The following is a 12,995-nucleotide window of genomic DNA, read 5'->3' on the forward strand; positions in this document are numbered from 1 at the left end:
ACTCCAGCATCTCTTCTAAGCCTGACTTTTCTGGTAATGTAAGTTCCTCTGGTGCTTTACTTTTATTATAAATGTCTTATGTTGTGTCTTCCATAGTTAGGGCCCATGTGATTATTTAACCCACGAATACTCAGTAATATTAATTTATAATCTTGCTGGTGAGATAGGATGTTGGGAACAGATCTAGGTATAACAGGTGAAATGAATGATGCAGACAATTGGTGCTATGGGATTTCTTTTCTCTTTTTAACAACTGATTATCAGTTTATTTAAAAGGTTGACTTAGGCATCAGCAGTGGTGACTTCCACCTTGACTCCTGGCTCATTACTGATGGACGTGATCTGCTTGACAATCTCAGAAGGACTGTGCAGGTCAAGGAGTCGCTTGTGGATTCTCATCTGTAATTGATCCCAAGTCTTAGAACCTTCACCTCAAGGAGTTTTCCTTGTAGTTATTCTCAGTCTTGGCGGGCCTCATAGTCTGATCAGGTCCTTTCACTTTCAGATTCTTTTCCTTCCTACCGCCCATCAAGTCAGCACATACCTTCTTTAGAGACTTCACATTGCGGCTGGTGAGGGTGATCCTCCAACTTTGGCTCCAGTGGAGTATTACGGGTGTCTTTAAAGGGCATGGCTGTGGTGTGGTCTCCTGACTGACTTGTTCCTCTGCAAGAGCCAACACTGGGGAGGCAGGAGCAGGAGTGGGTGGCTCAGGGCTCCGCTGCAGCAGTGTCTGAGTCTTCCTCAAAGAGTATGGGATTTCTAATAAAGAAAATATGACCATGGCCTGGGATTTCTGAGAACTTACCCAGACAGTCAATAATTATCACTTGCATAGACTAGGTGGGGAATTCTGGAATCTGGAGCCAAACCTGGCTAGCTAATGACAGCAGATAGAGAGGTGAGAGATTGACTTTCAGGTATTGATGGACAAAACATGGTGTTTCAGGGGTAATGGAAATAGATCAGAGTTCAAGCATGTAACTGGCCAGGAGGTCAAGATAAAGCATCTAGGCTGTCCCAATAGGTAGGCAGTGCCCAGTGATGGGGACTTTGGGGAAGATAATATTCAAAAGTCAAAGAACATAGTCATGCACAGTAAGTCTTCTGCTGACTGAATTCCACTTCCTTTGGCAGAAGAATTGGGGAATTATCCCAGTCCTTGAAGGTTTGCAGGGTCCAAATTGTGATGGTGGGGTGAGATAGAGACAGTGTAAATAATTCTAAAATTTAAGTGAATATGTGAACCTTACGACAATGCTTCTCAAAGTCTCTGGACCATCTGTTTTAAAATTGCCTGGGAGGCTTGTAATAAATACAGACAACTAGAACATCTGGGGGAATGGATCCTGAGGATATCCATTCTAAATAAGATCACAGAGAATTATGTACTGTAATCCTAAAAGGACTGGATAATTCATATTAGATGCCAGACTTGCGAGCCAGGTCAGAGAGTCCTGAAACAAAGAATCAGGACCCTGTGAAGAAGTCAGACTTTTCTCACTCAGTGAAAAGTGGTGTGCAGAGGGGCTGGGTATATGGAAAAGAAAACTGTGCACAAGTCTTTTGTCCTGGCGGTAGGATTGCAAGTAGGATTTCAATTTCCAGTCTGGAGAGTTGGGGTTTCTGGAACAAGAATGAAGACAGAGAATACCAAGAAAAAGAAATTATACTGGAGATTAGGCAAAATATGATAGAGGATCTGCAACAGGGTTACCTGTTTAATGTCCCCCCTGCCCCTCAACCAACTAGCTGTGGGCTCCCTGAGGGCCCAGCTCATAACATCTTCATCTTAATTTCTTTTGCACTTAATATAGGGCCTGGGCTTCCCAGGTGGCTCAGTGATGAATAATCTGCCTGCAATTCAGGAGATGCTGGTTCCATCTGTGGGTTGCGAAGATCCCCTGGAGAAGGAAATGGCAATCCACTCCAGTATTCTTGCCTGGGAAATCCCATGGACAGAGGAGCCTGGCAGGTTAAAGTTAATGGTGTCACAAAAGAGTCAGACGTGACTTTGGGATTAAACAACAATAACAGCATAGGGCCTGGCACCAAGTTGGCTTTTAAATGTTTATTAAAGAAACAAATAAATGGATGATTGGACTAGTGGCAAGGGTGATTTAATGCTGAGCTCTGGAATATGGACTAGTTACTCAAAGGTCTCCTGGCTCAGTTTATACACGGTCCTGGGAGTTGAGTTGGGGCTGCACTTGAAGTTTTGGAGTTGGATAGAGGAAGCAACTATGTTGACTCAAGACATAGACTGAACATACAGTTAGGATAGTTTAGGACATATTCTGGAAGAAAAGTGTGATTTGAATCTGCTTTGAAGGCAAGACAGACATCATATGACTCAGTTCAATCCAACTCACTAAACATTAATTTGGCATCTACTCTGTGCAATAGATGAAAATGCAATTGTGAGTAAAATATAGTCCTTATGCTGAAAGAGACTGAGATAAGAAAGGACCAAAATGTAGTGTTATAGAGGATACTGAATTCCTTTTAGGGGTGATAAAGGTCAACAGCTGCAGCAGCATAGGATTCAATCTCCGCAGAAGCAGATGGCAAGTGCCCTCGGCTAGTGCCAACTTGTAGTTGACATACATATATGCAATAGAATATTACTCAGGAATGAATCTGAGTCAGTTGAACTGAGGTGGATGAACTCAGAGCCTGTTATACAGAGTGTGCCAGAAAGAGAAAAATATTTGTATATTAATGCATTTGTGTGGAATCTAGAAAAAGCATACTGATGAATCTATCTTCAGGGCAGGAAAAGAGATGCAGATGTAGAGAATGGACTTGCAGACGCACCTGGGGAAGGAGAGGGTGGGACAAATTGAGAGAGTGGCATTGAAATACATACATTACCATATGTAAAACAGATAGGTAATGGGGAGTTGCGGTGTAACACAGGGAGCTCAACCCAGTTCTCTGTGATGACCTAGAGTGGTGGGATGGGGGCAGGGGTTTGGAGGGAGATTCAAGAAGGAGGGGATATATGTGTAATGTATTTATGGCTGATTCATGTTGTTGTAGTTGTAAAGCAATTATCCTCCAATCAAAAAAAACAAACAACTAATTGCTGCAGAGATACTAGTGATAAATAAGGGTTTAAGATAAGTACCATCTGAATAAACTCTTTGCCTTTGAGTAGGCTCTCCATATCCAGAGGGTGTGTGAATACTAATGAAGAGATTCTCCAGGCTCAGGGAGGGTATTTTTGGTTGTCTCTTGTCTATTCTTCCCTCACCCACAGCTGGCCATTGCTAGCTGGTCTGCCCTGAAAATGCAATGCAATTCTGTGACCTGGAGGAAAGTTCACAGGTCCTAGAGCACAGGTGGCTCTGTGATGTTTGTCTACTGACTAGCATGAACTTTTTCTCTACTCTGAAAAGTTCTTCCTCAGATCAAAAGCATTATAAATGTGCATTATTTGGTAGGTCTCAAACACACCAATTGTTGACAGCAGAGCCCGGAATTTGTCTTTTCACCAAATGGTGTTCAGCCCTGGGATCAGGACTTAGAAGTCTTACTGTGTAGATTCTTATTATCAAAGTCCTAGCATCATATTTTCTCAGTCAATAAATGTGTTAGAAATTTGTGTGAATTAAAATTAAAAAGACATCAAAACTGTTCTGTTTTTCCATTCTTTCACTCTTTCCTACCTACCCTTACACAAACCCAACAAAAAATATTCTCTGCCAATAAACTCAATGTTTATAGAATAACAGAAATGACTTATCATATGGTATGATTTTGTTGTGTTGTAATGACACTCAAGAAGAATGTTAGAACAAAAATAAAAACATCTGAGTTATGTTCTTTTTGATGGTACTCACTAAATTGTGTAACTTGGGGGCAAATTACTTCAATCTTCCCAGCCTTAATTACTATAACAGGAAGGGTTAGATTGGACTCTATGTGTAATTCCTTTTAATCCTAAGAATCAAGGATTCTATAAGCTACCCAGCAGTGATGACATATTTCTTTATGTGAGGTGGAGAACCTGGCTTCCCTGGTGGCTCAGTTGGTAAAGAATATGCCTGCAATGCAGGAGATCTAGGTTCGATCCCTGGGTGGGGAAGGAAATGGCTACCCACTCCAGTATTCTTGCCCGGAAAATCCCATGGACAGAGGAGACTGCCAGGCTACAGTCCATGGGGTTGCAAAGGGTCAAACATTTCTGAGCATTATATAGAGAAACTGGAACACTGCTCTGGAAAACTCTGTAAACCTTGTAATTCCCTGGCTGTGAGACCTAGGAAAGAACTCAGAACAACAGCAGAGACATCAGTGGTTTATTGGACACGGGATCTTATGCGTCTGAAGCAAAAGGTTCTGAAGGAATATCCCACCATGTACAGCAGATGGCAGGCAGGACATAGCAGCAGTCTTCACTACTAGGGGGAGAAGGAGGCTACCAGTTGTCAGGTTGGTTTCTCAGTTACCAAGGAAATCAGCAGCCAGGGCAGTGGGCAAGCACATAGGCAGCTATTAGGCTCTATGATTAAGAGGGAAGGTCGATCAGGTGAGTAGGGTATAGGTGAAGCAGGTGCTGGTTGATCAGGGGATGTACAGAGAGCAAGAGAACAGCCATCTTGGGCCCGACCACATACCTGTGTAATGAACACTTGTTGACTGCTTCATCAATGTCTGTTTCTTCATCCATGTCTGTTTCTTCATTTCTCTAACAGTCTTCAAATTTTTTTCCCTTTAGGGATATGTTTTCCTTTGCTCAGCTACACACCTGGTGTGGAATGGACACCATATTTGGTAGATCCTGTAGGGCTGAAACCAACCAGTGTATCTCATTCCCTGGGTGAGGCAATTGGTTCTGGGATGGGCTTATGGCCAGATTCAAGACAGTGATGGGGAGGAAATTCCCCTGTTTGCTGGAGGCTCATGGGAAGCAGGCTTCCATTTTTCATTTGTGGGAAATGGGTGAAGAGCTCCTTTTCTTTTGGCAAGGTGGAAGAGGTGAGATGTTGGAATAACTGCTACTACAAGGGAAGCTGAGAAGGGCAAGCTGTCATTCAGAGGGTAGGGCCCAGAGAATCATAAAGGAGCCAAAGCCTAGGGACTCTGTGAAGTTCTGGAGAAAAAACCTGCCTTAAACTTCTGGCCTTTAAAAGACTTGTGGGCCAATGAAGTCATGGATTTAAGCCAATTCACACTAGTTTTTGTGTTGCCAACAACTCAATACTTAATGTATTTCTGACTATTAAGCTTTTTACCCCCTGAAATTAAGGTCTTGCTTATTTCTGAATTTTTATTATAGCCAACTCCTAAATCGCTACCTGTGAAAATTTGAAAACAACAAAAATGTAGGAAGAGTCAGTGCTTTGCGCACTGAAGTTGCTTTATAAATGTTGAATGAATGAAGTGAGAATAAATTAAGAGGAAAGATAATATTTCCTGGACTGGGAAGGGGGTAAAATTATTTTATAAAATTACTTTTCTGGATAGGGGGCACATGCTAATGAAGAAAGGTATGCCTGATCATAAAGCTAAGCTGCTGGGCCACCACAGGCAAGAACTATCCTTTCTCTTCTTTGAGATGTTGCTTAATGTTGTGTTTTTTTTTTTTTCCCTTGCAATTTACAATTCAGGGAGAAAGAAGGACCTAAAGTCCCCTAATAAATTTTGCTTCAATTGAATCTATTGATTAATTTAATGGGTGTTTTATGGTACTTGCAATAATCTCTGCACTCATGAAGTTTACTATTTAGTAGCAAAGACTCATAATCAATAATGATTACAAAGTTGATGAATATTATGAGAGAGGAAATATTGGGAATTATGCGAACAGAGCAAAGGGACCTAACCTCAACCAGGGTAAGGAAAGCTTTTTTGTGTAAATGGTATTTAAGCTGAGCTCTGAAGAATAAGTAGGTGGCAGTCAGATGAAGATGGACAGGGGAAAGGTGTTCCATGTGATGACTTAATGGAAGCTGGGATTGAAACACCTGGGAAGACTTGAGGGCAGTTCAGAATAGATGAAGGGAAGAGGGGAATGGTGAGATGAAGCCAAGGGAAGCACTACGTTTTGCAAGTCTTTGAAGGAGTTGGTGAAGGAAGGGTCAGGTGAAGGAGTTGGGGCTCTGTTTAAAGGAGAGTGGGAGGCTTCTGGTGGGTTTAAGCAGAGAAACAAGAGAGCTAGATTGGCATCCAACTTGGACCACGTGTGGCGCAGGGTCCTAAGGCCCCTCCTTTTAGACCTGCTCCTCTGTGCCCCTGCACTGGTACCTCTACTTCCTCCCTAATTGTTGTCTCTTTCCTTTTAAAACACTGGAAAAAAATAAACTGGGCACTGTTTGTTCCCAGAACTGCTTACAGCACTACATTCGTAGGCAATTTGTTTTTCCTGGTAAATCCAATTCTCCCTTTCTTAATTATGGTTTGGGTGTGTGGTCGCATGACCTGTAATTCAGCACTGATTTTCAGCTTTAACTCTTCACAGTGGGGTCCAGCAGGGCAGGCACAGACTCTTCTGGCCTTGTCAGTGACTGGCTTTCCTCAGAAAGAAGCTGCCCATGTGCTCATCTGTGGCCCTGTTTTGGGTCTTTGGTGTAGCCAAAGCACACCTCGCTTGTCTCTCTGAGGCGTATGACCACCCTTTCTGACTCACAGTTATCTCTGTCCTTGCTTCTTCCAATGGTTCTCCATACCAGAAATCAGAATTAGCCTCCGAAGGTATAAATCAAAGTCTTCAGTCCCCTCTTACACCTGTTGTGTGCACCCCAGGGCAAACACATTGCTTTGCTTTGTTTCATTCTGCTAAAGCAGTGGCCCCCAATTTTTTTGATACCAGGAACTGGTTTCCTCTGACTGCAGGTGGGGGTGATGGTTTTTGGGTGATTCAGTACATTTCATTTATTGTGTACTTTATTTCTATTACTATTACATCAGCTCCACCTCACATCTTCAGGCATTAGATCCCGGAGGTTGGGGACCACTGCTCTACGGGGTTGAGCCTTCTTTCAGGATCTGATTGTAGATTCCTGGAGGGCAGGGACCTCTGACTGCACCTCAAGCTTTGTATATAGTGAGTGCTGGATAACACCAGTAGAATGACTGAAAGAGAAAAGACATTAAAAAGTTCTAGTCTGGACTGGATGGTTATCAGAAACAGTGAGTTGCTGAGAAGACACTGGCAGCTGGGTTGGAAAATGGGAATACCTGTGTTTGATAATTTGATAATCCTTATTGATTGATAATCATAATCATTGCTCTGAAGTCTACTTAGGACCTGACTTATTGACTAAGAAGGATTTGCACTTCTCAACAGGAAGGACACTACTCAACAGAGATGGTATCCACAGGCCTGTACTGGGCAATTCCTCCCCTGAATCTCCAGTATCGTTGAAACGTTCCAATGAGATAATCCATATAAAGTGCTTGGGAGAATACCAAGGATTAGTGAGCAATCAGGCTCATGTTTTTGTTGTTTATTATGGAGGTTGTGATCATTACAGAGAGCAGCCTGGCTCTGTGGATGGAGCTGGAGTCATCCTTCCTGAAAGGTGGTAATCCTTCCATTTATTTGCTGAGCTACTGATTTCTGCAACAATGATTTACTGAGTGTTTAAATGTGCCAGATACTAATTCTACCCAGTTGAAACAGGTGTGTAAAGGTTGCTTTATTTTCAAAGATTTTGGTTTCCTCTTGAGGCATATCCTTTCTTCAGAAAATAGTTGCTGAGTATTAATTAATGAAGTGGTCACCTTTCACATGTGGATTTAGGGCAAAGGGAGATGACACCGAGGGGGTAATGCATAGGTGTTTCTGCTTTACCATGACTAACTATTAACTACCCTGGTTGTGCTTATCCCTATTTTTTGTAGTGCCGCATTTACTTTATTTTGGCCACACTGTGGGGCTTGTGGGATCTTAGTTTTCCCTCGGCAGTGCAAGTGCGGAGTCCTAACCACTTGTTCCTTAAGGAAGTCCCTATTCCTATTTTTTGCTTGATTTTTCTCAAAGCACATTTCACTATCAGACATATTGTACATTTTATTAATTGAGTTGTTGTGTGCTTCCCTGCGCTAGAGTATGAACCCCACAAGAGAAAAGCTTTTGTTTGTTTTGTTCTATGCTGTATTCTCAGCTTGGAACTGCGCCTGACACGTGTCCTAGAACTATTTTGTTGAGTGAATCTGCCCCACCTTTGAAAGCTTCATCTTATACACTGGTTTTGCCATGCTTTCTCTAGACTCTTCTCTAGGGCTGGAGTAGTCTGGTAGAATATCTGACTCTTTTGCCTTGTTTGTCCTGCTCTTTGGTGCTTTGCAAAAGACACTTTTGAGGTTTCTAGATATCTGGAAAAGAGGAAAGATAGCATCTGGCCAGTAGTTCACTAACCATCTTGAAGATTTTATTCAGATGAGAGCTGTCTGCTTTATTTGTGAATCCATCAGGAATAATTCTCATTTGGAAATGATAACTCTTCTAACATGCTTATTATGTACTATACCAAGTGCCTTACCTACCTTTTTCTCACTTCATTCTTATAACAAATCTATGAGGTCAGTATAATTATCTAAAATTTTACAGGTGAGAAAACCAAAACAGACTGATTAAGAAAAGTAAAGGTCACACAGTTAGTTAGTATCCTTCCTGGAATTTAAACCCTAGTCTCACTGACTGAAAAGCTCATCCACCAACAACTAGGCTACCCCTAGGCTGTTGGGACTTCCTATTACAGGCTTTGTTTTATATTTATGCCAATCCTTTTATCTTAAAGGAAGAAAACTGACTTGATTTCATTTATTCCTGAGACCAGTGGCTGTCCTGCCTTGCAGATGTTTTTTACCCTTGCCATAGCAAGAGCATATTTTAAATAACAAAGGATGGAATACAAAGTTTTATGTTAAGAGTGTAACTGGTCAGATAGATACATAATGCTTGTTTCAAAACAATGTGTATTTCAAAATGATGTAGAACAGAAGTTCTCAAACTTTATTTAGAGTGCATAGAAGGAACAGCTTGTGGAACTTTAAGCATTTGAGTCTTCCTCCAAGAGACCCTGGCTCAGCTGATGTGGGGAAATTGTTTTTAATAAGTCAGATGACTTTGATGTCAATGGTCCTTGACCACAGTTTAAGAAACACTAACATGGAAACATCAGGAAAGAAAAAGAGTTGAGGAAACCTAATATATAGCCTTAGAAAGGGGCTAATATATAATACCAACCAATCTATAATATCAAGAGCCTCAGCATGCACCAAACATGCTTCAGATCTCTTTTGCATGTGAACTTGATCGGTTCCCTGAGAATATTGTAAAGAGAATTTGTTGATCAGACCTTAGAAAGTGAAAGTGAAGTAGCTCAGTCGTGCCGACTCTTTGTGACCCCGTGGACTGTAGCCTACCAGGCTCCTCCATCCATGGGATTCTCCAGGCAAGAATACTGGAGTGGGTTACCATTTCCTTCAGGGGATCTTCCCAACCCAGGGACTGAACCCAGGTCTCCCACATTGCAGGCAGATGCTTTAACCTCTGAGCCACCAGGGAAGACCTAAAAATATCCAATAAGGTATGATGCAAGACTGTGTGTGTGTGTGTGTGTGTGTGTGTGTGCGCGCGCGCGTGTGCGTGTGTGTGTATTGCTGTGGGGCAGCAAACATAAAGTGTAATGATACTGACATATAGGCACAGACCAAGATGATTTAACTCCTTGCTTGGAACAGTACTTTATAATCACTGGGAAGGAACTTTTTGAATAGGTTATTGGAGTTGTCCCCAAATGTTTTCTGACAACTCAGGGGGTAACTTTTATCATGTTATTTGAAAGACTGTCCTACAGGAGACTAAAAAGGTGAAACTACCCTTTATAGGAGATTTACTAAAAAAAGAAAGCAGGGTCACATTCAGCAATCTGGTAGAGATGATATTTGTGAGAACAACAGGGTCAGCCCAGGAGAGTGGTGGGACAGCACTGAGAGGCTGGGGAGGATGGTGGTGAAGGACGTTCACGTCACTGCGGTGGCACTGCTGGACCTGGTGAAAAAGGTAGGGGATGACTCGGCCACTTCAGTAGGAGGAAGGCTAGGCCTTGATCCCTAATCATTCCTCTTGATGGTGACCGAGCCTGGTTAAAGCCAGAGTCCTAAAAATTATTAACATTTAGTATAATATTTACCACATACTATTGCACTCATCTCACATGCTAGTAAAGTAATGCTCAAAATTCTCCAAGCCAGGCTTCAGCAATACGTGAACCGTGAACTCCCTGATGTTCAAGCTGGTTTTAGAAAAGGCAGAGGAACCAGAGATCAAATTGCCAACATTCGCTGGATCATGGAAAAAGCAAGAGAGTTCCAGAAAAACATCTATTTCTGCTTTATTGACTATGCCAAAGCCTTTGACTGTGTGGATCACAATAAACTGTGGAAAATTCTGAAAGAGATGGGAATACCAGACCACCTAACCTGCCTCTTGAGAAATCTGTATGCAGGTCAGGAAGAAACAGTTAGAACTGGACATGGAACAACAGACTGGTTCCAAACAGGAAAAGAAGTTCATCAAGGCTGTATATTGTCACCCTGCTTATTTAACTTCTATGCAGAGTACATCATGAGAAACGCTGGACTGGAAGAAACACAAGCTGGAATCAAGATTGCAGGGAGAAATATCAATAACCTCAGACATGCAGATGACACCACCCTTATGGCAGAAAGTGAAGAGGAACTAAAAAGCCTCTTGATGAAAGTGAAAGAGGAGAGCGAAAAAGTTGGCCTAAAGCTCAACATTCAGAAAACGAAGATCATGGCCTCTGGTCCCATCACTCCATTGGAAATAGATGGGGAAACAGTGTCAGACTTTATCTTTTTGGGCTCCAAAATCACTATAGATGGTGACTGCAGCCATGAAATTAAAAGATGCTTACTCCTTGGAAGAAAAGTTATGACCAACCTAGATAGTATATTCAAAAGCAGAGACATTACTTTGCTGACTAATGTCCGTCTAGTCAAGGATATGGTTTTTCCTGTGGTCATGTATGGATGTGAGAGTTGGACTGTGAAGAAGGCTGAGTGCCAAAGAATTGATGCTTTTGAACTGTGGTGTTGGAGAAGACTCTTGAGAGTCCCTTGGACTGCAAGGAGATCCAACCAGTCCATTCTGAAGGAGATCAGCCCTGGGAGTTCTTTGGAAGGAATGATGCTAAAGCTGAAACTCCAGTACTTTGGCCACCTCATGAGAAGAGTTGACTCATTGGAAAAGACTCTGATGCTGAGTGGGATTGAGGGCAGGAGGAGAAGGGGATGACCGAGGATGAGATGGCTGGATGGCATCACTGACTTGATGGACGTGAGTCTGAGTGAACTCCAGGAGATGGTGATGGACAGGGAGGCCTGGCGTGCTGCGATTCATGGGGTCGCAAAGAGTTGAACATGACTGAGCGACTGAACTGAACTGAAGTCCTCATCTAAGTCCTTCGTATTTATTACTCTCAGGTTAAGCTGTTTATCCTATTTGACCTAAAAGGTGGCAGATGTGGGAACTGAACCCAGACCAAGTTCAGCATCACTGTGTATAAATGCTGTGCTTTATGGTTTCTCCCACATGCCTTAATGCCAGTTAGCTTTCCCTGTTATAGATCATATAGGTGAGACCCTGGCCAGCTGTGTCTCTAGCCTGTGATATTATTAATAGGTAGGGTAAGAAGAGGAGATTAGCACCCATCTCGACTTGGAATATGACTCTAATGACTCTTGTCCATGCCAGAACTCATAGAAGTTATCCAAGACATGTTTACTCGAATGAAGAATAAAAGAACTTGGCTTAAATGGCTTGAGGACATTATCTTTGAGTACCTTACACTTGAACAATTCATCCTAATGACAAAAGCCAGAGACTGTTTATAGTCATAAGCTGAACTGCTTAATGCAGTCTGGTGAAATGGAGCATTTTATGTCACAGCCAGGAAAATCATGTCTCCTTGAAACACACACACACAAAACCAAACCAAAACAAGGTTCTATTGGAAAAACAAAAAAGTCCAGACCCCTCATATCTTCTTTCTCAACAAAGACAGAATCTGATTCGATAAGAAACCTTACACTCCTCTGATTGGTAATACACTGATAAGATATAATGAATTACCTGTACTCTTCTTCTTTTGAAGAACTTATATTCCACTGAAGGAAAAATAAAAATGCTGTTTACTCACTTCCTCTGAATCTTAGAGCTTTCCAGTGGTGACTCCTTTTTGCTAAAGAAAAGAAGATGCAAAAGTAGAAGTTGATCCAGGAAGCTTGGAGAAGGGGGGTACTTTCTGAAAGTTAAGCCAGCAGCCAAGAATTACCCCCTCAGAAGATGAAGAAAGAGCAGTTACCTGAATGATGGTCACAGTGTGTGGATCCACAGGGCTCCAGCCGCCCTCTCCTGCCTCCAGCCTGTTCTCTTACCTACACTGAGGAAATGTCCATCTCTCGGGCCTCTTTGGCACACCTCCCCCTGCTTTGCACTGGACTTCACTGGGAAGGCAGCTGCAGTGTGTCTGTTTGAAAGACAAGAAAACAGCATAGTTAAATTAGAGATTTAGATTGCAGCAGGATATGATGTGGGCAATTTATTTGTGCAGTTCTCAGTATCAAAAACAGATCTGGGTACAACCGTCAGGAAGATTAAAGAAAGTGTTCGCTGTCATCAAACTGTTCTTTTAAAAGATGTCAGGAAACAAAACATATTTGTAGCAAGATAAATACTGCGTACTGGATTCATAACAGAATGATTTATTAAACCCACACAATGTTATTTACTGTTTGAAGGGTACATGTGGTTTCTTACCTCATTGGCCTTTATTGGCCTTGCTGTTTTCCACAGAGGGGCATCTGACTGTCTGCACCACAGCCCTGAGTCTAAGCAAAAGCCCAAGTGTTGACCAACTGGTATTCCTGCTGTCCTTGGGAGTGGATGTTTTGGTGGAGTGGAGGAATCAGGCAAGACTTTCAAGAACACTTGATTCATTTTCAGAAGTCAAACA

At 42.2% G+C, this 12,995-nt stretch overlaps 1 long non-coding RNA gene and 1 pseudogene across 2 annotated transcripts; both read right to left on the bottom strand.

Moving 5' to 3' along the window:
* Positions 1–253: 253 nt before the first annotated feature.
* Positions 254–632, bottom strand: LOC114113043 (small ribosomal subunit protein uS10-like; annotated as a pseudogene).
* Positions 633–2,056: 1,424 nt separating this feature from the next.
* LOC132659325 (uncharacterized) lies at positions 2,057–12,571 on the bottom strand. Of its 2 annotated transcripts, XR_009599629.1 has the most exons (4): positions 12,345–12,571; positions 12,113–12,221; positions 4,623–4,753; positions 2,057–2,817 (listed from the first exon to the last, which is right to left on the bottom strand). It is a non-coding gene; the product is annotated as an uncharacterized LOC132659325 (long non-coding RNA). The 2 variants fall into 2 exon arrangements; XR_009599630.1 differs by lacking the exon at positions 2,057–2,817 and having other exon boundaries at positions 4,288–4,753.
* Between the last annotated feature and the right edge of the window lie 424 nt (positions 12,572–12,995).

This window comes from Ovis aries, chromosome 1 (assembly GCF_016772045.2).
Source record: "Ovis aries strain OAR_USU_Benz2616 breed Rambouillet chromosome 1, ARS-UI_Ramb_v3.0, whole genome shotgun sequence".
Lineage (NCBI taxonomy): Eukaryota > Metazoa > Chordata > Mammalia > Artiodactyla > Bovidae > Ovis > Ovis aries.